The sequence below is a fragment of the Mauremys reevesii genome, linkage group 2 (assembly GCF_016161935.1).
Source record: "Mauremys reevesii isolate NIE-2019 linkage group 2, ASM1616193v1, whole genome shotgun sequence".
Lineage (NCBI taxonomy): Eukaryota > Metazoa > Chordata > Testudines > Geoemydidae > Mauremys > Mauremys reevesii.
In genome coordinates this window covers 238,684,398-238,710,927 of record NC_052624.1, presented here as the reverse complement: position 1 = coordinate 238,710,927, position 26,530 = coordinate 238,684,398, and the positions used below count along the sequence as shown (strand labels likewise).

At 42.4% G+C, this 26,530-nt stretch overlaps 1 long non-coding RNA gene across 1 annotated transcript; it reads right to left on the bottom strand.

Moving 5' to 3' along the window:
* Positions 1–2,298: 2,298 nt before the first annotated feature.
* On the bottom strand, positions 2,299–26,294 carry LOC120397161. The gene is made up of 3 exons (XR_005593697.1): positions 26,185–26,294; positions 23,824–23,874; positions 2,299–2,428 (listed from the first exon to the last, which is right to left on the bottom strand). It is a non-coding gene; the product is annotated as an uncharacterized LOC120397161 (long non-coding RNA).
* Positions 26,295–26,530: the final 236 nt, after the last annotated feature.

Below are 26,530 nucleotides of genomic sequence, written 5' to 3'. Positions count from 1 at the left end.
AATTTTAAATTCAAATAATTCCTTGGATACGTTCTTCATTCTTTCAGAAATCTAAACAATAGATACATTTTAAGGAGAGGATAGTCATCTTAAATGACAGAATCTTTTTGTCTTTATCAGAACTGTCTTTCTTTGGCTGCCACAATAAATTATACTTTTTTTTTTAGTTGGGTGGAGAGAGTAGCAGCAATTTCATTTGAGGACAAGGGCAAATTTCTCCCCTGTCATCTGCAGAGAGGATCTTACTCACGTATTCTGCTCCACTTCCATGCATGAAACTTTCTTTGACATCAATGGGAGTTCCATACACAGAATACGCATCAGCCATCCATACTGCAAATAAAGAGTTTGCGATGTGGATCAGTGAGGAGAATTATATCCTAAGGTTGTAAAAATGTTTTTTTTTTTGAGTGGCAGGTTAAAAGTTATATGAGATCATTGAAAAACATTAGGTGAGAAATCCCTAGATGAACAAGCTTCACATGGCTACTTTCAAAGGAAAATATGTGGACATTTTAAAGACTCATATGCTTCAGTTAAAAGTTAATTCTTTCAATCTGGAAAAAAATGGAGAGCTGCTAAAATACCCTTACTTTGTAAAGCATACATATACCCGCTTCCCTTTTATATAATTTTGGAATTTTAATACATATGTCTTAACCTTCTCCAAAGGATATATAGGTTACAGATATGATGAACACAGGCCTATCTTTAGATTATTGTATTTAATGTTATTGTGACCCAGGGACCTCCTAATGCCAACTTACATAAGGGTTTGGGAATCCCCTGGATTTGATATGTACATTCTAGCCTTGAAAGTATGACCATTATACTGAGATGGGCCAGGCGATATGAGCCCATAGAATATTCATAGCCTTTTTTTCAACACATTTTTTACATATTTGTGTGTGTTCCTGGCTCACTAAGGGATGATGAATGCAAATATCCCCAGAATGGTTATGCACATCCTCTCTCCCGTTTTCAGGATGCTGGGAGACCAACGCTTCTGGAGTATAAAGAGTGAGTTTAAACAGACTCAGGGCCTTCATTTGGATTTTTGTCCAAGGAGAGGCCCTACCCTGCTGAGGGTTTGGGAGGACTTGAATGTGCCAGGCTGCCCATATATCTATACACACACTTTGAAAGTTTTCCATTTCCTTGTGATGTTTGTTCATATGAGGTGGCATTGGTTATATCAAAAGTAAACACTGTGGGACCATTCAGAGGTAGAACTGTTGCACCTATCAGTGGATATCAACTGGTGTAATTTACATACTGAAAAGGTAGAAGGGCAGGTAGAGGGGGTTCACTTACCATAGTTGCCACCCGATGGCCAGGCAGAGTGTAGCAGGTCCTATGCTCTCCTGGCACCCAGGGCTGGTGCAACCATTTAGGCGATCTAGGCGGTCGCCTAGGGCTCTGGGATTTGAGGGGCACCATTTTCTTCAGGATCTTCGGCCACCCCGGTCGCTGCCGGCATTTAGGCAGAGGGAGCTGGAGCAGGGGAGTGCAGGGAGGGCCGCCTGCAGCAAGTAAGGGGGGGGAGGCATGCAGGGGAACTCTTCACCCCAGCTCACCCCTGCCCCGCTTCCTCCCCGAGCATGCTGTGGCTGCTTCACTTCTCCCACCTCCCATGCTTGCGGTGCCTAAGCTGATTGGGGGGGGGCTGCCACAGAGGGGGCACCTCAGGGCAGAGGGGGGGAGCTGCCGTGGGGGAGGGGGCCTCAGGGCTGAGGTGCGGGAGGGGGGCGCAAGGTGGAAGTTTTGCCTAGGGCGTGAAACATCCTTGCACCGGCCCTGCTGGCACCCCTGGTACCAGCCGCTCTACTGCTGTGGTGATCTGGTCCTTCTGTGACTCAGTCCTCCAGTCAGGTGACATGTTTTATGTCCACCCTTTTTGGGGTCTATAAAGACCCCAACCACAGAGTAGCCTTCTGAGTTAGGCGAGGTTCTCTGGGTCTCCCTGTGGGTTGAGGTCTTGGGGTCTTCTTCAGGACCCTATCTTCCTTAGACTCTGTATCAGGGATCTACTTCTGCCTTTGGCACCCCTTAGGAGTTGGAAGGGGAACATGAGCCCACTCTCTCCTAAGTTCTGATCCAGGTACAGAGTAGACAGCTACATCCTGCACTACCAAAGTGCTATACTGCTGCCTCCATGGATCACTTCCTACTTTCCCCCTCTTTTCCACTGAGTAAAGAAAGCAAAAAAAATGGAAATCAAAGATAAAGTATCAGACCTTCTACAAATCCCAAGTTTCTCCCCTTTGAGGTCAGAATGTAAGTTAGCTCACTTCTAAAGTCTGCTGCCTCACTGAGCTGGTATGCTCCTCTTTTGAGCTCTTTCTCCTTGAGTTTTGTGGTGTTGTGGGACTGCCTGGGCCAGAGCAGCTGCTTTGCCTCTTTCTGACTGGTCCAATATTTGTATACCCTGTCACAGAAGGAAAATCAGGAGGAGTCTGTTTTATTTTGCAACTTCTTAATCCATCCCATTGGCTGTTTCTCCTTCTATAAACTGCACCTTTAATCTCCCCACACGGCATGCAAATTTCACCAGTTTATACCAAAGTATAGCCTCCACCACCATTTACAGCCCCTCTAATGACTAAGAGTGGAGCTTTTGAAATCTCACCTCTGATTGAAATTCCATCTCTAAAGGGAAATATTAGATATTGAAATTCATGAGCTACTCTAATGAAAAGAAGTCCAGGCAGACCTAGACTAAAGGGAAACTTCTTGCTAAATTCTGATTAAGACCCCAATGAAGCTATATCTTCTGTGCTCCTAATAAATAAGTAGTTTGAGAGAACTTTTTCTGCATATGATTCTAACAGGAATAAATCTGTTCTTTCATCCTTAAATAGTGTGTCTATCTTATTTTCTTTGTCAATCCTCCCTTGCTTACCCATGTTACACATTGATGTTTCAATTATTTCCAAAACCAGTATGGGACCATGAGGCTTCTTTTCTTTGTTAGGCGCTTCTCATCTCCCTTTTGAAGTCTGGTAACAATTCTCCATCAGCCATGAATACAATTGTTGCAGGACATGAGACTCAATCCAGCTCATTGAATCAGTGGTCATCTTGCCAATGACTTTCAGTGAGAAATGAGTGGACACAATGCATATTAAGGATTCCCTGGGAGTCATTATCTTTTTCACTAGATACAATAAGTGGGTGTCCTCATCCAATAGGTCTTATCAAGCAAGGCCTTCAGAGGCCTGGAAGGCTGTGCTTGTATTGCCCTAATTACCATACTTTGTATGAGTGACTGCTAATTTCTCTTCATATCCTATTTTCTGGCTTATCATTAATTTCATGGGCTCTTGATATACCTATTCCATTACTTCAGATATGTTCCAGAAAAGCATAAAGAAGAAAGTGGACATGAAGTGCATTTTATATGATACTGCAATCCACAATTCTAGATTATTCAACCACCATAGCAGATTTTTGAAATTTCATTTTCCAGTGGTGATATGTCCTCCATATATAGTTTATATATGTAAGTATGTGTGTTTGGAGGTGTTGCATATTGTTAGAACATGAAAGGAAGTACATAATATGATGTGGGTATCTTGTACTTTGTGCAGCTGCACCTGTTTTAAGGGTAGATTATTCTTTTTTTGGGGGGGAGGGGCGTATTGCTCTAAATATGGGTTGGTGCGGCTCCATGTCTTCCCTCCCCCAGCGGAGCAATTGTGCCTCAGGTTGCATTGTGACTAGTCAGTGTCTATGTGTCAGTGTCAGTGTCTTTTACAAAAATTTGAAAGAAATTTCATATGGCCACACAGTACGGGTCAAAAGTTATCCCTGGCCCTTACATAAGGACAGTAACAATGTGGCCCTTCCTATGCTATCACACATATTTTTCAAACACTGTAGTAAAAGCAAGGAAAATCCAGCTTCTCTGTTTTCAACACTTGATAAAATTCTAAGCCTGAAGACTGAATCACATCTTTCTCAACACTTGTACTAAGGAGTGTCAACAGACTGCTGACATTTTAGAATAAAAGTGAATGATATCATCATTCACTCTCAGCTGGCTGGCATCCCTACCAGATAACAAACTTTATAATTACATTGCTCTATAAATGTGTAGTTTCCTTTACATTTCACTTAAGGATTAGTGTTGGTGATGATGACAAACTTCTTAAAAATGACTGGTGACCTACAGTTGCCCAGTGATGTCCAATTTGCTACTTAACCCATCATGTTTTCCTCTACATAGTAACAGTGCTCTTTCATTTGTAACACTAAGATACTACTTTACTAACTGGGATAATAAATTATTTTTATAAAGATTCTGCCAACCTTCACAGAGCTGTTTTCAAATTTGTAATTTTTGAGCAAAATTTGCTACTTTCTAATTATTGGCCCTTCTTTTGTTGACATTTTTTGCTGAATTTCTTTTAGACTGGGTCACAGCCGTGAAACAGTGTTGATCATGTTCTATAAGAAAACACTGTTTATTGATTCTGGACCATCTGGTGTCTTGATTGTTAGAATTATTCTCTGCGTTTTTTAGCTTACTGATCATGAGTGTTACTACTAGCTTATTTAAAACATATGGTATGCTTGATGGGAACAGTATTTCAATGACTCATCTTACTTTCATTTATGTGCTTAATTGTTAATTAGTAGCAGTATATTTCTATTCCTAGAGCTTGATTATTGGCACCATTTACTTTATGATCTACTAGAGCTGTGCAGCGGATGGAAATTCCATTTTGCAAAGGATTTTGAGATTTCAAAATCCATTTTAGTTCCAATTAGGAATGAAACCTGAAAATTTCAAAATGCTCCAAAATAAAATTCCAAAAATTGTTTCTCAAACAATCAAAACATCATCAAAATATTTCACTTCAATTTTGATTTAATATATATACAACATATAACACAAACTTTTAAAATTTTTGAAACAAAAAGTAATTTCAAACAAAAAAATTGATTTTTCCCCAAAAGTATTGAAATAGGTTTATTCACATTGTGAGATTTTTTTCTATTTTTTTCCCAAAACCAGATTCAAACAAAGTCAACACAATTTCACAAAGCATTTTGATTGTAACTGAATTGCATTTTCTATGGAAAAATGGTTCCATCAAAGTTTTTTCCAACCAGATGTAGTATCTGTAGGTGCATAGTTTGTTTTGAAGTAGGGTATTTTCATAAGGTCTATTGACTAGAGTTATACAGCGTGTGACATACACAGTGATTCCCCAATCATGAAAGCACTCCTGCATATTAGTGGTAATATTAGTTTAATGGTTTATATGCACTCATATGTGTAAGTGTTTGTAGGGCTGGAGCTTATCTGTTTATCCCCTTTAAGACTTAAGTAGCCATGCCTGCAGACTGAAATACTATTACAGGAAATATGATATACTGGACTTGTTACTGTTAGGAAGCAATTATCAAAATTTGCAATTTCTTACACAAAACTTCACCTGCAACTGTTCATTGTTTTGCAAAATTTCACATCTGACTAGTTTTATTTGTGTTTTCCATGAAAATATGCAAAAAGTAAGCTTTTCAAAGCCATCTTCACTTCAAATATTGCTTTTTTCCACATTATCCTTAGAAATTACAAATTTAGTTAAAAAAATAATCCTTATTGAAATATCCCACAAGAATTAGCCACTATTTAAGTTTAAGATGAAATACAGAAAAACCTTGTAGTTCCAGTAGATTTTCATGTTATTATGAATGTTTTACACACTTCTGCTCTCAGAAATGGCTTCTCAACATGCACTTCCATGTATTATTGTCTAGTGGTCTGAGCACAGGACTGACTGAAAGCCAGTATTACCGATTTCCATCCCACTTCTAACAATGTCTCCATCTGTAACCTGGGGCAATAAACTAATTTCTCCTTGAGCCACATACCAATATGAATCTGGAACAACTTCATAGAAAACAATGGAGCTCTTCCAGATTCGGACCACTGTGAATGATTTCAATCTCTAGCCCAGTATCTCAGGTTCCTTCATAGATATATTGAATGGATCATCTGTTTATAAAGCACTTTGTGAATGAACAGTACTATATAGCTGCTAATTATTACTGCTATTTCATTTAAGTATAAGTAATAACCAAAGTCAATCCTTAATCTGAGTAAATCAAAGATTTTTCTAAACAAGTTACATAAATGGATATAGTAGTAATATTGTGTGTGTATGAATGATAATCTCTCTCTCATTCACTCACACACACTCTTCAGAATATGGCAGAATACTATAGTATAGACTGTAGGTAAGGTAACAGAAGGAGAAGATGAAAGAAAAACTTAAGCAAAAGTCAGGCTGAAAATATAGGATTTCAGTCTACTTTTATCAACTATTTGAGATTCTAGATGAAAAAAGATCTCACATGGAATTGGAACCAGTTGTGGTCAACCTGTTTATCCCTATCATTCTTATATTTTTCTTGTAATGTGTTAAAATCCATGCAATTTTTGGCATGAGCCTGCCCTTGAAACTAGTGTAGATCTGAATTTTAATCCATCTTCAGATTGTCTTTTTGTCCTACATACATTAAAATGCCACCTTTCTCCACATATGTATCACAATACAGCTGGAGAAAACTGAGCACTGATTATGGTCTTTAAAAAAGAAGTTTCCAAACCTGAAAAAATTAATAAAAGAAAAAAGAACTTTGCAAATTTAAATTTAAAAAGTCATTTTAAAATCAAAAGAGCATATTCTAACATTTATTTTTGGGGTTTGTCTTAAAAACACTGAATATAATTTTGAAATTAAAATTCAGCATAAAATTATTGCATAGCATAGATGGAGGTATCTTCAGGAGGAAAAAAAAGAAAAATAAAACTTGGTAAAGTAGATTTTGTGCATGTCAAGGGGTGAGAGATTTTTGTCAACTGTGAGATAGTCAATATAAGGGAGGACTTTTTTCAGTAACTTCAAAGCTATAAAGTAAGAGACTTTGAAAAACCAACAAGATAATAGTGTGCAGAATTTCTTCAACCTTTAGGTTTGTTTTCAGTATGATTCAAGAGACACAGATAATCACAAGTGTTATTGTTTACTACATTTGTGTATCAGTTTTAGCAGGAAGAATATTAGTCATAGAGAGAATGTCCACTTAAGCTCTTCAAGGATGATTAGCCTTTTAACATCCCCTGCTTTGCCTTTAGGAATAAAGGAGGAAACAGAAGTCAATGGAGGCTGAACAGCACTTTCTGAAAATCAGGTTGCTTTAATAACCAACTAAACTAACTAACTAACTAACTCTTACAAAGCACTTTTGCTCAGTAGATCTCAAAGCACTTTACAAATAGTGCAAGTATCATTATCCCCAAGATGTCTCAATTTAGGAACTCAAAAATAGAGCTCTCAAAATCAATCACTTTTTAAATTTTTGGCCTTAATGTGGACAGTGTAATCCATTTGGCCTTGTCCTGCACACTTTCCAGAAACAATCCTAGATACTTCTTTTTGTTCTTAATCCTTAGAGCTAAAGCTAGACAAATACCAGAATATACTATGTGCCCAAAATTTCTATTTGTTGAGTAAATTATTCAACTAACAACATATAAATAACTGAAAAACAAAAAATACCACAAAGTTATTCATCTAGGAAATTATTTTATTAAAAAATGGCCAAAAATCACCAACTAAATGATATATTTAACAAGCTCTGTAGGTGATCACATACTACTTGCAAAATAAACTGTTCATTGGTGATAACCTTCCCATTGTGATTAAGGGTTTGTCTATGCTGTGCACTGTTCACACTAGAGGGATATAAATTCCCATTTCAAATAGTACTACTATTTTGAGTGTATCACTGACTGCATGCTAATATTATATAGGTTTTTGTTTTTCTTAACAAGTGCTATTTATTACTTTTTTCCAAGAAATATATTTTATTTAATACTTTACATTTAAATAATGTAAATAAAACATTATGCAGTCCATGAGCATTGTCATTTTTGAAAGGCATGGTCATATAAAATAATGAGTTAAGTTCGGAGATGGCATTAGTAACACATTGCACCTGATTGACACGTAGCAGGAAATTCAGATGTATTTAAAGATTGCTTTGTGCCTTTTCAAGTGCATGGTTAATCTCAACAGTTACATTGCTTGCAACTTAATTTTTATAACCTCAGGGCATTATCAAAAATGCATTTTTTTCTGAAACTATTCTTTTGCATTTGTTTTTTCAAGTTGCTGTACTAGATCTGAGTAAACCAAAAGCTAAACTATAGAGCCAAGCAAAGAACAGGCGAGAGAAAACCTTCAGTCATTATACTATAGCCATGGGATGTGCTACAATCCCACAGTTCGTACCTTCACTGTTTTATGACTTTCAGGAGAAACTCAGATGCACATAAAGGAATCCCAGATTTAGCCTGAGGCTGCCATTATAATATCTGAAAATTCTTTCTTGCCGGGCTCATCTATCTATTGGATTCAAATCAAGGACACAGAGCCAAGCACAGCAAAGCACTTTCAAGCTGTCAGCTTTAACTTTGACTGGCTTCCCAACCTTTAGTCATGAAGCCTTAGAAGACAGAACATTAAAAAAAAAGAGTCAGGGAGATGTTTCTGTGATTTTTGTTTTTCTTTTAAGAAGCTGTCGTTGCTTTTACAGAGAGAGAATTATGGGGCAACATCCTAGGTCAGGCAATAATTGTTTCATTTGAAGAATTGCCCAATATTCACCAAACAAGTTAGCCAACAAATACTCTTCCGTATATTCAACCAGCTCTTCAACTGTTCATATATTACTTGGTGTATATATGAGTTGATTAAGGATAGAGGAAAAGGAAACCAATGTAGAAGCAAAGGGTCAGATTTGCAAAGGTATTTAGGCACCTAAAGATGCAGGTAGCCACCTAAAGGGATTTACCATAATGCCTAACTGAAACAGTTACCTATGTCCCATTGTCTTCAGTGGGATTTATGCACCTACCATGCTTAGGTGCTTTTGTCAATCCCATTAGGTGCCCATTTGCAACTCTAAAAGCCAAATACCTTTGTCAATCTGGTCCAACTTGACCAAGCTGATGTTTCACATTTGTTTTGTTAATTCCATGATATATGTTTATTTCACATGATATCCACCTCACTTCTCCACTCATTCCTCCTTATTCCTGTCTGTGTCCCTGAACTAACCTCTTCTCTAACACATAGTACCAATGACTTCATCCTCTACCCTATACCATCTGCCTCCCTTTTCCAAGAGATATTGTGCCTGACTCGCACCGAATTTGGGCCAATTAATTCTCAGCTAGTTTAAATAGATAGTTGCATTAAAGTCAATATGAAGATTTATGTCAGCTCTGGCCCAGTACCTACTTGAGCTCTGTGGAGCACAGAAGAAAGGTAGCTTCTACACCAACCCTTGTCAGAATGCTAGATGTTGTTCCTTCTCCTGTCATCTATGCAGGATTAGTTTATTTGGCCCATGCTGAGTAAGGGGGAAAAGATCCAGGCACCACTGCTGGCCTTAGCTTTGTTGTCAGTTGAACACAAGGTTAGATTGTGCCAGGCCTGGATAGGTGTGAAACCTCTTTTTGCCCTCATTACTTCACCTTTTCTTTCAAAGAATTGGGCACAATGAGCACTTAATATTTGAACTCTTAAAATTATCTTTTAATGATTAGAAGCTTCTTGTGTCGTAGTTCTGTTACTCCATGACTGGGAATGCTTGAAGACTGTTTAATATGTAAGCCATAAAACATTTGAATATTTCGAAGTTGCAGATCTTGACACCATAAGTGTTACGTTCTTTGAGGGAGGAAGAGGATTAAGGATGCTTCGATCCTGAACATATCTGCTCCATGCATGATGAACTTGTCGGGATGCTGACAAAAGAGGCAACTGACAAGAATATTGTATATGGGTCATTGAGATTTGGTTTTTATGTGAAAACTCTCTTCATAACTGTATCTCAACTCTTTCCTCAGCTGGAGATTGTTTTTGTCTGAAGTTTGAACAAGAAATAAATATAACTGGTTAAAAAGTTTAAAAATAGGAAAAGAAGTAACTTCTGAGAGAGAGCTCTCGGTAGTGTTACATTGTGATAGGTATCATTAAGCACATTTAAAATGCAGGTATTGGATTTGGAGATAATGCAGTGTCACAGCAAGAAATTAGAGCTTCCCTATCAATCATCAAAAATTCATCAGGTTTATTTCAGTCTTGGGCTTCCTGTGTCTTTTCTCTTCACAGTATCAAATTACTTCAAATCACTCCACACCTAATGCAAGGCAACTTGACTCAAAGGATATAAATCTTTCATTAGCTTTCTTTATTGAAGCTGCATAAGCTAATGCTAAGTAAAACAAATAATATGCATTGTGTTTTCTAATCTTTATATTTTGTATATTTTGAACTTCTAACAAGCTAATTTATTCAATGAACATATTGAATTACTTGAAATATTCAAAATGCTAAATTTCAAATGTGTGCAATGAAGCTACATGCTCAAAAGATGAAAATCCACATGCACTCATTGAAATCAGCATTTTTCTGAAGAAAAAGCCTGAGTAAATGCCCTCTGAAGTTAAAGATTTCCATTGACTTCAATTGGTATTGGATCATGTCCAAAATACGTAGCTCTATACATTTTGATTTGAGGAGAAAATAGTAGTAGGATACTTATTCGAGTCACTCAGACAGTCAAAAACTAGTTTAAGTTGAGCGTGCTGGTACCAGATTTGCCAATTACTTTGGGGTATGCTCATTTATTAGGGTTACTCTTCGATGTGTGTGTGGGGGGGTTCTGTAATTCTATCAATGTACTGCTTATGTCACTTGTGTTCTCATACAAAGATTTACTTCTCCCTTCTGCAAGTTCCCTCCCAATGGAGCTATCCTGCAGGACCTATGTTTCCCATGGTTGGGTTCTTCCAGCCCCAGAATTAGGTGAACACGCACACACACATTAACAGAGAACATCTGAGAGAACTGGGTTAATCAGCACTCCCAAGCTTACCCTTTATATGTCCTTGGACTCAGTAGGCTGGGTCGAGCAGCACTTCCAAGCTGCTACCCTCATATGTCTCAGGGTCAGCATGTGCCTCTCCCCACTTCCACGTTACAATTGTTCTGGTAGTAACCCACTTAATTAGCAAACCCCACAGGATTTTGGGGCACTGCAGAGATCTTTAGCTTAGGTTTGAGGAGCATTGTTACAGTACTCCAGATGAGGCCTCACCAATGCTGAATAGAGGGGAATGGTCACATCCCTCAGTCTGCTGGCAATGCTCCTACTTATACAGCCTGAAATGCCGTTAGCCTTCTTGGCAACAAGGGCACACTGTTGACTCATATCCAGCTTCTCGTCCACTGTAACCCCTAGGTCCTTTTCTGCAGAACTGCTGCTTAGCCAGTCAGTCCCCAGTCTGCAGAGGTGCATGGGATTCTTCTATCCTAAGTGCAGGACTCTGCACTTGTCCTTATTGAACCTCATCATATTTCTTTTGGCCCAATACTCTAATTTGTCTAGGTCCCTCTGTATCCTATCCCTACCCTCTAGCATATCTACCACTCCTCCCAGTTTAGTGTCATCTGGGAACTTGCTGAGGGTGCAATCCACGCCATCCTCCAGATCATTAATGAAGATATTAAACAAAACTGGCCCCAGAACCAACCCTTGGGGTACCCCACTTGATACTGGCTGCCAACTAGACATGGAGCCATTGATCACTACCTGTTGAGACCGATGATCTAGCCAGCTTTCTATCCACCTTATAATCCATTCATCCAATCCATACTTCTTTAACTTGCTGGCAAGAATACTGTGGTAGACCATATCAAAAGCTTTGCTAAAGTCAAGATATATCACATCCACTGCTTCCCCTTATCCACGGAGCCAGTTATCTCATCAGAGAAGGCAATTAGGTTAGTCAGGCATGACTTGCCCTTGGTGAACCCATGCTGATCACTTTCCTCTCCTCTAAGTGCTTCAAAATTGATTCCTTGAGAACCAGCTCCATGATTTTTCCAGGGACTGAGGTGAGGTTGACTGGCCTGTAGTTCCCCAGATCCTCCTTCTTCTCTTTTATAAAGATGGGCACTACATTAGCCTTTTTTCCAGTCATCTGGGACCTCCCCTGATCGCCATGAGTTTTCAAAGATAATGGCCAATGGCTCTGCAATCACATCTGCCAACTCCTTTAGCACCCTTGGACACAGTGCATCCAGCCCCATGGACTTGTGCTGATCCAGCTTTTCTAAATAGTCCTGAACCACTTCTTTCTCCACAGAGTGCTGGTCACCTCCTCCCCATACTGTGCTGCCCAGTGCAGTAGTCTGGAAGCTGACCTTGTTCATGAAGACAGAGGCAAAAAAAGCATTGAGTACATTAGCTTTTTCCACATCCTCTGTCACTAGGTTGCCTCCCCCATTCACTAAGGGCCCCACACTTTCCTTGACCACCTTCTTGTTGCTAACATACCTGTAGAAACCCTTCTTATTACTCTTAACATCCCTTGCTAGCTGCAACTCCAAGTGTGATTTGGCCTTCCTGATTTCACTCTGCATGCCTGAGCAATATTTTTATACTCTTGAGGTTTCACCCAGCTCTTAATGATTTTCGGCTCTTAGGCTGGGCAGAAATATTGTCCCAGCACAAGTGACTGTCATCTCTTTTGAGCACGTAAAATAACAAAAGGCTTCTAATGGAGCCTATTTAGCTCTATCTTTGTAACAGTGGGGAGAAACAGGTTAAACCAAACTGGGGACCATTAGGACATGGCTACACTTGCAGATGTAGAGCACTGCGAGTTAAACCAGCCCTCGGAGAGCACAGTAGGGAAAGCGCTGCAGTCTGTCCACACTGACAGCAACAAGCACACTGGCGTGGCCACATTTGCAGCACTTGCAGCGGCATTGGGAGCTGTGAATTATGGGCAGCTATCCCACACAACACCTCTTCCCATTGTGGCACTGTGGCTTGTTGGAAGGAAGTGCGGCATTCTGGGTCCTGTCCCAATGCCCCGTGATGCATTAGTTCGCATCCCAGGAATCCCTGTGCTTCCGTCCACACTTGGTGCCACCTTTCAACGTTTTTTGTACTGCACGCTCTGTCTTCCCTTTCGGTCTGTGGGAATGGAGCCCGAACTGCTGAGGAACATGCTGATGAGTCTCGCCAGTATGTCACGTTTGGCAGTCAAGTTACTCCTTAAGATCCAAACTGACAGTGAGGACTCCGATGATGATATCGACTCGAGTAATGCATACGACACGAGATTGCTTGTTGCATTCATGGACATGCTCACCACTGTGGAACACCACTTTTGGAGTCGGGAAACAAGCACCGAGTGGTGGGATCACATTGTCATGCAAGTCTGGGATGACAAGCAGTGGCTGCAGAACTTTTGGATGAGAAAAGCCACTTTCATGGGACTGTGAGATGAGCTCACCCCCACCCTGTGGAGCAAGGACACGAGATTGAGAACTGCCCTGTCAGTGGAGAAGCAGGTGGCTATTGCAATCTGGAAGCTGGCAACTCCAGACAGCTACCAATCGGTTGCTAACCAGTTTGGAGTGGGAAAGTCGACCGTTGGAATTATGTTGATGAAGTTTGCAGGGCTATAAATTGCATCCTGTTCAGAAGAACTGTGACTCTGGGTAACGTTCATGATATTGTGGCTGGCTTTGCACAAATGGGTTTCCCTAACTGTGGAGGGGCGATAGATGGGACGCATATTCCAATTCTTGCACCAGCTCACCTAGACTCTGAGTACATTAATCGGAATGGGTATTTCTCTATTGTTCGCCAGGCGCTTGTGGATCACCATGGGCTTTTCATTGACATTAACGCAGGCTGGCCTGGAAAGGTGCATGACGCACACATCTTTCAGAACACTGGCCTGTTCAGGAAGCTGCAAGCTGGGACCTTTTACCCAGACCAGAAGATCACCGTAGGGAAAGTTGAAATGCCCATTGTGATCCTTGGAGACCCTGCTTTAATGCCGTACACAGGGAGCCTTGACAGCAGCAAGGAGCAGTACAACAACAAGCTGAGCTGGTGCAGAATGACTGTGGCACGTGCTTTTGGCTGTTTAAAGGGCTGCTGGCACTCTCTGTATGGGAAGCTGGCCAATGACAGCATCCCTGCAGTTATATCCACGTGCTGTACCCTCCATAACGTTTGTGAAGGGAAGGGTGAAAGATTCACTCAGGCATGGAACTCAGAGGTTCAACACCTAGAGGCTGAATTTGAACAGCCAGAGAGCAGGGCTATTAGAGGGGCCCAGCGTGGGGCTGCAAGGATTAGGGATGCCTTGAGGGAGTAATTCAATGCTGAAAGCCATCAGTAATGTTTGGTGCCCTGCACAGGAGTGAAGTGCAGTGGTTCCAATGTTAGTAGGGATCTGTGTTTGCTACGCTGACTTGCAGTGCCTGTTGCTTTCCTGGGCTACGGTATCTTTTGCTTTATGCAATAAATAATAAAGAATGTTTTCAAAGCCAAAAAATCCATTTATTGAAAATAAAATTAATGTATTGAAAAGAAACACAACTGCTTGGGAAACAGAAAGGGCAAGGGGGTGGTGGGAATGGTATAATCACACAGTTGCATATGTCCTGTTATCATACTCAGCCTTCCTGTCTGGAGTGCTGTGCAATGAGTGCTGCACTTCAGGCTGGCTATACTGCATGGTGATGGGAGTTGAGTGCAGTGGGTAAGGGTCATAGTTTTCATGGCTGGGTGGTGAAGCTACAGGTGTTGGAGGCAGCTGGTGGTGATAAGAACCCGGATGTTGGGGGAAGTGGGTTGGAGGTGACAGGGGGGCACAAGGGAAAGTGTTTTGGGACAAGGGCTGCAGAGCGGGTGGGCGCAGTAGTGCTCTGTCTGCATGGCTACGAGCGCCTGGATAGAGTCGGCTTGGCGCTCCATGATGCTTATCAGCCGCTCTGTGCTTTGCTGCCGGAGCTCCACACTTTTGTGCCGGCGCTCTTCATTCTGCTGGCAAATCCTCCTTTCACTCTCCCTCCGCGCCTGCAATTTTTGATTCTCATTAAAGGACAGCTGCACGACTTCATGTAACATGTCTTCTTTGCTTTTATGTGGCCTCTTCCTAATGCATTGAAGTTTTTTGGACGGTGATAACATGGATGGCTGAGATCTCAAGGTTGCATCTTGTAAAGGCAAAATGCAGCACTTAACAGAGGCAGCATTGTTCACATCAGACAGAGCAATGATTTCTTCGAACTTAAGGGCAAGCACAGTCTACACAATAGCATAATTTGCCCATCCCAATGCGAGCTCCCACACTTCTGCTTTCCTCCTCCTGCCTTGTTGAACTGGGCTCTGAAGTGTCCGTGCTGGTACTCGGAATGGAAGTGGGGAGTCACCCCTCAGTATTGCGTCCAGCTCTTTGTAGAAATGGCAGGTCGCAGGGGCAGCAACAGAGCAGATGTTTGCCTGGTGGGCTTTGCGGTAGGCATTCTGCGGCTCCTTTGTTTTAACCCTGCATTTCAGAGCGTCCCGGTCATGGCCCCTTTCCAACATGTCCCTCGATATCTGCCCAAAGGTATCATAATTCCTATGGCTGGAGCACAGCTGGGACTGGACAGCTTCCTCCCCCCAAACACTGATGAGGTCCGGCACCTCGCCATTGCCCCATACTGGGGATCGCCTGGCGCATGGAAGCATGGTCACCTGGAAAGATTAGCTGAGAGCACTCCATGCCTGGCTGAGCAAATAGGAAGGGGATTTTCAAAATTCCTGGAGAATTTAAAGGGCAGATCTGATGGTTGGTCACTTGAGGGCAGGGGAGTAGAGTTCAAAGTGATGACCTGAGTGGCTAGAACAGGCACTGTGGAACACTTCTGGAGACTGGTCCGGGTGCATCAACAGACCAGGGCATCCACACTGGTGCTACAGCACTCCAGCAGGGGCGCATCAAACATTATTCCACTTGCCAAGGTGGATTACCAGGAGCGCTCTAGCTGCAGAGTCAGTGCACTCTATGTGCCTTACCAGTATGGATGCGTCACGAGGTAGGATGCCCCAGGCTGCTTTAATGTGCGCTAACTCCCAAGTGTAGCCATGCCCTTAGGGACAGGCCACACCTCCTGGCTGGGACACCAGTCCCCACCCATCTTACTTTCACAAGGGGTGTGGTATTTGAGCCCCTGCCTTAACAAGGTCCTTTGAGCTGAGGGTGACCCCGTCATTTGGGACAGGTTACACATTGGTCTTGTCCCCTTTATTCATACAATAAAGACAACCACATTGATAACATTTCACTACCACAGCATTCAAGTGATTTGTAACCTAACACCAAAGTTGATCACTTTGAGCAACACCGCTCTCTCTACTGGATATCTTGGCAGAGTAGGCGAGCTCATGTAAGTATAGTTTGCTCCTGAAATCTCTCCCCCTCCCAGCTAACTGTCAGGGGAGAACTCATTCAGACCCTGCTTACGCCAGTGATTCCGCAAGAACCTCTTACATATAGGCTAAGGACTGAGTTCCCTTTCACACCTCTTCCTGAAGTCCTGCACTGATTGATAGCTGAAATACCCGATCTGTTTGTAAGTTATAGCCCCACCTCCAACCCCAGCAGTTTGTTCTGAAAGGCTCCTCTTTAGTTTTTTCAGCAGCAGTACTGCCAAATAGACAACAGCCTGTGCATTTTTCTCGATTGTCTCACATTCACTGCTGCCTCTTTTGTCAACATTATTCCCATCTTTATCTTCCATCTAACAGCTTCTGCTCAGGGTTCTGTCTACTCCCACAGCAGTGCAGCCTCAGAACAGCACTATACTTGCTCACACCAAATATATTTCATAATGTAAAATAATTAATCTATTGTTAATCCTTAAATTTCTTCCTATAGAAGCTATTGCAAGTTTGATTACAATTTATATACAGTACGTCAGTGAACACAACTAGCCTCTTCCCCATATCAGATCAATAATCAACTCAAATTGCTTTGCACATGTTTAATCTTTTTACTCTATAATATCATGGTAATTAATCTCTAGCCTATTGTTTTTGAATTCACATACATGATCAGGTCCAATACAAAAGTATCTGCTAGTCAAAAGTCTCAGAGCCCAGTGGTAACATAGCAAGACTGCAAAGTTGTATGAGATCTGCCTGCAATCTACTAGAATTTAAAACACCAGCCTCAAAACCCTGAATTTTTAACAAATAGGTGATCTCATCCACTACTGAGTGGTTTGTTTGGTTTTTAAGCAGCACCTAAATAAAAAGGATGCATCACTCCACAGAGTAAGTCCCTAATAAGAAATGCTTATGTTTAAACATTTGAGTTGTCCTGTTGACTTCAATCTGACTACTTACATATATAAAGTTAAACAGCTGCATAAGTTTTTGCAGGATCAGTCTTTGCAGGATGTTTTTAGAGTTGTTACTCTGAGTTATTAGTCCTGGAATCCAAAACTGATTCCTGAAAATTATTGTGACTATTAGCCTTATTGGTATTATGAGGAAGTCTGTCATAATTGAAATATAATCATAGTTGAATCAAAGATTTGTTAGTTATTGCAATATGTTGCTGATATTATCCTAACCCTCTAAGGATCTGATTCAACTCCTATTGAAGCCAGTGGGCACTTTTCCACTGACTGCATTGCGTATTACATCAGGCCTTTATAATCTTTCCAAGACTAATACTGTACTGTGGCTATGCTATTTATTTTCCTTTTAAGCAATTTTTACATCAAAAATGGTTCAGCTAGGTCACATCTTTGTCTTTAGGCAACCTATATGGATGTTTATATCTGTGTCCTCACTAATTTAGGGCTAAAAAAAAAGTTATGCCTTGAGCAAAGCCAAGGAGGTGGTACAGTGGAGATCTGCAGAGGCCGGGAAGGGGTCAGAATGCACCCCACATGCCAATGAGTGACAGCAAAGCAGCTCTGGGTCCATGTCTGAAGCCTTAAAACATTACTAGTGTTCAAAGATTCTGTGCCTCCTTTTCTGTGGGGAGAGTGGGATTTGGATGGTGGATACATGTAGTTGCAGATGCACCAACTCCTCTCTAGTCCCAAACTCTTTCCCCGTCAGGACAACAACACAATATGTAGAATCGGAATGCCTTTGCAGTAGAAATTAACTGGCTCCATTATGTAAGGGGGTGAGGTTCCTCCGTGTAAACAGGAGGCAGGATTTGCAAACTTAGAATTGGTTGGGCAGTGGAATCGATGTGTGTGAGTGTGTGTGAGAGAGAGAGAGACAGGAAAATGAGAGCATCCCCAGTGGCTCACGGATCCTATGTGCCACTCGTTTCCTTCCACAGAGGATCATGCACCATTGGGAGGGCTCTGACATGGGCCACTGCAGGGACGCTGAGTAAACGCTGCTGGAGTCCCTCCTATGCAATCACTAAACAAATATGAAATCACTATAGCTAGGTTAGGTGGTGGAGTCTCAGGTTAGGACTGGTGACAGCCCTGCCCAGGTGCACCCCAGGATTCTGGGGCTATAGCTAGATGCCAAAGTTTCATGGAGGACTGTTTTCTTTATTTATTGTGTTTTCCCAAGTTGCTGCTGAACTCCCTTTCTATCTAATAAATTTTTCCCTTTTTCACATACACAGACTCAGTGATTGCAAGTGGAGAGGTATCACCTAATGGGGCATCTGGAAAGGTATTTAAAGATTCCATAAATTCTGGATGGAGGCTTAAGCTGTTGAGTTTGTCCGTTTTAAGAGGGAAATCCCCCACCCCCTCGCTATTTGAACCTGGTCCTTGTTGCTGCAGGCAACACCTGACAAAAGGGCTATATATGCTAAAATGCAATTGTTTTCATAGGGTCTTTATCCTACACGTATCATACAGAGAGCTCTTAATGAGTTCAATGGAAGTTTATGTGGAAAGAGTTTTCAAATCCTCCCAGCCAACTCTGAAGACAGATCCTCAAGGAATCCATTTTGAAGTACTTGGAGGAGAGGAAGGTGATCAGGAACAGTCAACATGCAGGGCCGGCTCCAGAGCCCAGCGGGGCAAGCACCCGCCTGGGGCGGCCCTTTCCCGGGGGGGGCGGCAGGCTGGGCCGGCGGACTTGCCGCAGTCATGCCTGCGGGAGGTCCACACGGGGGAGGGGCGGAGCGGCGGACACCCCGCGCGCATCGCTGGTTCGCTGTCTGGTCCTGGGCGCTCCGCTGACCTCGGCAGGCATGCCGCGCAGAGCAACCAGAGCCGCCCTGCGGACCGCCGGCAGCGCCGGGAGCTCAGCCGAGCCCAGCGCCGGCCCTGACGCTCCATGCCAGCATGCATGCCCGCGCTCCGCCCCTCTCCCGCGGCGCCCGGGCGCCCTGCGGCTGCTTTGTGGCGCCGAATTTGTAGCCGCCTGTCAACATGGATTCAGCAAGGACAAGTCATGCCTGACCAACCTGATTGCCTTCCATGATGAGATAACTGGTTCTGTGGATATGGGGAAAGTGGAGGATGTAATATATCTTAACTTTAGTGGTCTCCTACAGTATTCTTGCCAGCAAGTTAAAAAAGTATGGATTGGATGAATGGATTATAAAGTGGATAGAAAGATGGTTAGATTGTTGGGCTCAACAGGTAGCGATCAATGGCTGGATGTCTAGTTGGCAGCCGGTATCAAGAAGAATGCCCCGGGGTTGGTTTTGTTCAACATCTTTACCAATGATCTGGATGATGGGATGAATTTCACCCTCAGCAAGTTTGCAGATGACACTAAGCTGAGGGGAGAGGTAGATACACTGGAGGGTAGGGATAGAGTCCAGAGTGACCTAGACAAATTGGAGGATTGAGCCAAAAGAAATCTGATGAGTTTCAACAAGGACAAGTGAAGAATCCCATGCACCTCTACAGACTGGGGACTGATTGGCTAAGCAGCAGTTCTGCAGAAAAGGACCTTGGGATTACAGTGGACGAGAAGCTGGATATGAGTCAGCAATGTGCCCTCATTGCCAAGAAGGCCAACGGCATATTGTGCTGTATTAGTAGAAGCATTGCCAGCAGATTGAGGGAAATTATGATTCCCCTCTATTCAGCACTGGTGAGGCCACACCTGGTGTACTGAGTCCAGTTTTGGTCCCCCCACTACCGAAGGGATGTGGACAAATTGGAGAGAGTCCAGCGGAGAGCAAGAAAAATGATTAGGGGGCTGGGGCACATGACTTATGAGGCGAGGCTGAGGGAACTGGGGTTATTTAGTCTACAGAAGAGAAGAGTGGGGGAGGGGATTTGATAGCAGCCTTCAACTACCTGAAGGGGGTTCCAAAGAGGATAGAGCTAGGCTGTTTTCAGTGGTGGCAGATGACAGAACAAAAAACAATGGTCTCAAATTGCAGTGGGGGAGGTCTAGGTTGCATATTAGGAAACACTATTTCACTAGGAGGGTGGTGAAGCACGGGAATGGGTTACCTAGGGAGGTAGTGGAATCTCCTTCCTTAGAGATTTTTAAGGCCTAGCTTGACAAAGCCTTGGCTGGGATGATTTAACTGGTGTTGGTCATGCCTTCAGGAGGGGATTGGCTTAAATGACCTCCTGAGGTCTCTTCCAACCCTAATATTCTATGAGTCTATGATTTAATAAAGACAAGGCCAATGGTATATTAACTTCAGGAAAAAAAAGTAAATCTATGAAACATTCTGATGGGGGGAGAATTTTGTGAGCACTGAAACTCCCAATGAAGTTAGTGGGACTAAAAATAGAATGTAATCAGAGGAGATTTTATTTAGCTAATTGTTTCTGTAATATTTTGTACTTAGCTGCCAAGGGTGACAATTGCATTGTTGTAGTTACTTCTTGTTTCCAATATTTATTTTCTAAAAATGTTAAAATAAAATAAATAAACTAAACCACACTCCAGCATTAATTTGGATCTTTTTATTCTGTGATAATGGGAATTGGATTAGTTTTCAGTTTGCTACATGCTCGTATATAGTAAAGATTAATTCTAAATCTGGATATTTCAGAACTGTACTAATCATTTTCCTCCATCATTCTATAGATAGCGATACCACTTCACCAAAGTATATTAGCCAAGTCCTATAATCCAAAAAAGGAAGATATGTGCAGCAATTTGAGGCCAATTGTTTTCTTTCATCTCCAAGAGCTGGTTTTCTGAGAGAGCATTTTGTTAGCCATTGGTAAGTACATGTAGTAACTAGCAGAGTTCCCATGAAAGTGAGATTACATAGTAGGCTGTACAAAATTAAAAGGCTCTCTCTAGAAAAGAGCACTAGTCTTGTTCTCTTTCTTCACAATATTCCGCATACAGCGAACGCTTGGGACAGTTCAAGGTAACAAAAAGGAGCAGAATAAGGAAGGATTTGATTTAGTAAACAACAAGGAGACTTACATCCTGGAAATATTCATGACAGTTGAGTAGCTGTCTTCACCCTTTCAAATAACAGTATTGAGCGAGTGGACTTAATATGTATAAGCAGCACAAAAGTTACTACTTATCCACCTACAGTATTTCCTGGCAGGACATACAAAGCAAAATGATTCGTAGCTGTCAGTTGGGACATAATTCACTCTTTTCTGGTCTAAAACTAAAAGAGACATTTTACGTCAGCTAAAGGCAATCACCATTAGCTGCAGTAGTAGTAGGATTTCTATTATCTGTGTGCCAACCACTAGTGGGAGACAGTCACATACACTTCTGCCTAGTCTGAAACTGTTCCCAATCCCTGCCTAGGAGTAGGGAGAGCAGGTGGGAAGTGAGCTACTTACGTTCTGTCTCCTTGAGACACATACATAAACCCAAATCATGCCTGGCCCTGTGTGGTGTTAGCCTTGATCAGTTTCAGAATCCCCAATGGTACAAATCCTTGGCATTATAGAGAGATGTATTTCAGCATGTTTATAGTTTTGTTCAGGTTGCATTATGAGATCCAAGCATTAGGGGTCCAATTAACAATCTGGGTTATCCCAGTGGCAATAAATCCCCAGAGTTGGGCGACACTAGCACAAAGTGACCACAATCCCTACTCCACTTTGGGGGCTGTCCAGACAGTCCTCAGTCCTATCCTCAAGGGCCAAGACAGCCAGGAGGTGTATTGAAACAGTATTTCCTGGGAAGCCTTGAATGGTGGAACTCCTAAATAGCCCCAGCTATATAGTAAAACTGTCCTCCTCTGGTGAACACAGATCATATTTGTAGCTCATCTTTGAACACTCTCTTATTTTTCAATATCCTTTTTAAGCTGTGGACACGGTATTCCAGTAGTGGTCTCACCAATGACACATGCAGAGGTAATATTACCTCCTTACTTGTTTTTGATATTCTCCTGTTTATACACCCAATAATCGAATTAACCTTTTTTTGCTATAGCTTCACAGTGGAAGCTTGTGTCTACCTGGAAGCCTGCAATGTCTCGTAAATTCTTTTCAGAGTTACTACTTTTCAGATTACTGTCCCCTATCAGGTAGGTATAGGGCATATTCTTTGCTCCTAAATTTATGATGGCTTATTCATGGATATATGCAAAACTTTTCTCAGTTAAACCAGAAATCACAGAAAGCTTGCTTTTAATTTAAAAATAAACCCCACAAATTCACAACTTGGGCCATGTTCACTGTGGTTCATTAGCAATCACAAAAGCTACTGAATGAAGATCAGTCAAGGTAGTGGCAAATATAGGCATAATTTCAACAGCACCAATGCCCTGTTTTGAGCAAATTTAAGCAGATTTCATGTGAACATGCTCCCTATGGTTTCACATCTAAAGCTTGCAAGACTTTTTATTTTCACAGTTTTGTCAGAGACCAGGAGAAATGCAGTGGTTTTCATGGACAATCACTTTGAAATGTGGGTTTGTTCAAACCTGAAATTCAGACTAACAGCTGGGTATGAATCCACACAGAATTCATAACAAAGCAAAGAAAAAGCCTGCACAATTTCCTGCTGTGTGAAACCGTTGAACAACTTTTCTGATGTGTTCCACAAATCTGTACTTAACACCGCCAATTGGGCCTCTGTGTGAGTGCTCTCACTGTAATCTCTTTCTGCAACGTTGCAGCCATGTTACTGGCAGGAGCCATCAAAAGATAGCTGGTTGCTGAGTAAAGTAGAGAACCAGGCAGATTTTCATCCAGGGGACATGTTAGCAGCATACAATCCATGACAGAAAAAAAATTCAGAGTCCAAAATGAGTGAGGTTATGGGAAGGCTAATAAATCATCATTATGAGCCTGACTGATTTATGCTTAAGTACCTTTTACATCCAGAGAGATTTTCTGGAACATATTTAAGTTAATTATCATGATCAGTAGTTGTGATATGTTGAACACAATGGTTTTATTAAGAACTGAGTCAATGGAGAGAAGAGTGCTGTTAATAAAGCAGCAGCCAGCCTAATGTTACATCAAGCCTGCAAGTTTCAAAGGCACATAGACATGGAAAAAATATATCTATGTATGTGGATGGCAGATGGAAGATTGTTCAGTTAAACAGGACATTTTTTAAAGTAACTTGAGTCTAAATATTGGCTTTGTGATGAGCCCAGGGTCTGGGGCGTTGTGTTGTTGCACTGTCCCAGAAACAGCCTGAGAAAGATTGGGAATCAGAGTCATAAATAATCTGCCTCATGATCTCCGTAACAGGTGGCCTGGAGGGCCTAGTGGTTAGAGTGAGTGGCTTCTAACTCCCTGCTTCACTGCGAGGCCTCAGTCCTTAATGCTGGAGAGAAGGTAGGGGGACTTGGGCCCTCCCTCTTCACTGGGTCCTGTGTTTGTCAACAGAAGCAGCCCCCCAGTAAGAATTCTAAATTCACTGCCCTTTAATGCTCATTTTATTTTACAAAAAGTCTCTTTTCTATTAATCTTCTAATTTATGTAACAGATATAATTTTATGTACAGATAGAAAAAAAACATTTATTACATTCTTACCTGCTATAGATTAGATTCCATTGTTGATATTTACAAAGTAAGGCACCAATCCTGCAAAGATTTACATGTGTTTGTATCTTTACCGAGTGTGAGGAATCCCATTGTCAATTGAAATCACTGTCAGTAGGACTATTCACAGTGTGAAAAGTTACCTATGTGCATAAATCTTTGGTGGTCTGAAGCCTAATTTGCTTTTCATCATAAATGCTACATGTTTTACTCCTTGCATTTCACACAGCTTGGACAATCTCTTTTACCTAATATTTTAAAAGAATCCTATTATATTTAGGAATCCAGCACAACAGGGGAGTGTTTAAATCTAGGGGAGGGGACCCTATTTCCACAGCATTACAGGATCAGGTCCAATTATGTTTATTTCTATAAAATTCTACTAAAAGAAACTATATTACAAGAATGTCAAGGTTGCAAAATCAAGCACTTCAAAGTTAGGAAACGCTGGGATTAATATTGCTTGTGTAAATCTCAGGAATGCAAAATTAGCTGCCAATGCTGAAAATATTTGTTTAAGCAACTTGGCCAGCATCATATAGCATACCTGCTAACATTTTAAGTGGCTAAAGCAGAACGGAGCACCATTCAAATTTGGCCCATCCACCCCTTCATAGATGGAGACAGAGGGGAAGCCGGAACATATTTGATTGGCATTGCAACCCAGCATATGGGGTCACAATGCCAGACAAATATGGTCCAGATGCCCCTCCACAGACAGAGATGGAGGGGTGGCTGAACCAAATCTGAGTGATGCTGTACCAGTTCTCAGTGCCACTTGGTTTGGGACTCGCAAATGGGGGCCTCAAGGCAAACTGCCTCTTTTTCCTTTTCCCACAACCTAGGTGACCCTGAATGCAGAAAATGTTCTGCTTCAGCTGGGACATGGGGTATTGGAGTCAAAGCAAGACAGTCTAGCGAAATCTGAGACTATTCAGAGATCTCATATAGAAACTATTTGACACAGACAAGGACTGAATCCATTTCTCCAGGGTGGCATCATCTGCCTTTCTTATGAGACCTGTCACACTTGCTGCATACCTCCCAGTTTCTGCAAGAAATAAGGCAAGGGTCCTGCAGACAACAGCCTCATTCATTACTCAACTCTGATTCATCCCTAGAACAGGTCCATACTGAGTGCAGAATGAAACAGGGGTGTTGGGGCAAAAAATGGTAAAATAGAATGTGATCATGTAATTAAGGGATATATCACAAAGCATACGTACAAGGGGGACCAAATATAGATTGTACTGGCAATTTTAAGTCTGTCATTTACTAACTTTGGAGTGCTTGACTTTGCAAACTTAACATTCTATTAATGTTGGTTTTTGGATGTAATTGCCTAATCTTTTTAAAAAGTAAATTGAAAAAAAAACCTCTATAATATGAAACCATATTGACTACAAATTTGGATAATCAGCAGGGTTAGAATATTTGGAGCCAAAGTGTAGATGTTTGGCACTTATCTATGCCCCCCTCTGTTCCTATACACCCCAGCTCCTCCCCCTTCTCCTTCTTTGCTCCTACCCAATTCCTCCTTCTTCCCTTAGATTATTGGCTTTCAAACTATTTTTCTGGCAACCCAGTTGAAGAAAATAGTTAACGCCTGCGACCCAACGGAGCTGGGGATGAGGGGTTTGGGGTGTGGGAGGGGGTCAGGGCTGGGACAGAGGGTTGGGATGCGGGGGTGAGGCCTGCGGGTGGGGCTGGGAATGGTTCAGGGTGTGGGAGCGGGCTCTGGGCTGGGGCAGGTGGTTGGTGTGTGGGACGGGGTCAGGGCTCAGGGCTGGGGGTGCAGGCTCTGGGCTGGGGCCGTTAATGAGGGTTTTGGGATGCAGGAAGGGGCTCTGGACTGGGGGGGCATGAGGACTGTTGCAGCCGGGGTGCTAAGGCAGACTTCTTGACTGTCCTGGCATTGTGGATCATGCTCTGCCCCGGAAGTGGCCAGCAGCAGGTCTGGCTCCTAGGCAAAGGCGTGCAAGCAGCTCCTCATGGCTCTCGCCCACAGGCACCGACCCCCCATCTCCCAATGGCTGGTTCTGGGCCAATAGGAATGTGGAGCTGGTTCTCAGGGCGGGGGCAGTGCGCGGCCTACGAATCGGACCTGCTGCTGGCTGACTCTGGGGCACAGTGTGATGCCAGGACAGGTAGGAACTAGCCTGCCTTAGCCGGGCAGCACCACCAATGGGACTTTTAACGGCCCACTCGGCAGTGCTGACCAGATCCACCGTGACCCAGTGCCTTCCATTCCATGACCCAGGACTGGGTCACGAACTGCAGTTTGAAAACCACTGAGCTAGATCATTACCCTCTCTCCCTGGCTCCTGCAAACTCCTCTCTCCTATTTCTCACCCCTCTATAGTTGAGACAGGCTACCATCTCCTCCTTCATCATGTGGTCTAGGCGCAGCTGCAGGGACATTGAGAACACAAGAGAAACTGTCTCCCGGCTCCTAGTTCCTAAGCACCTGGTGTCACAATAGCACCCAGTGGCTGGGAGGAGCAATTGCTGAGAAGTCTGGCTCAGCCCCAGCAGACCTGGTCTGGTGCATACTCAGTGAATCTGTAGGGATGGTGCAGTCTGGTTGGCTGTGTGGAGATGGAGCATGTCCAGTGAAGATAAAATAGAGAATCTCTATTGAGCAGGTGCATACTTCAGGTGTTCAGAGACTTGTAGCTTGGATAAATATGAGCAAATG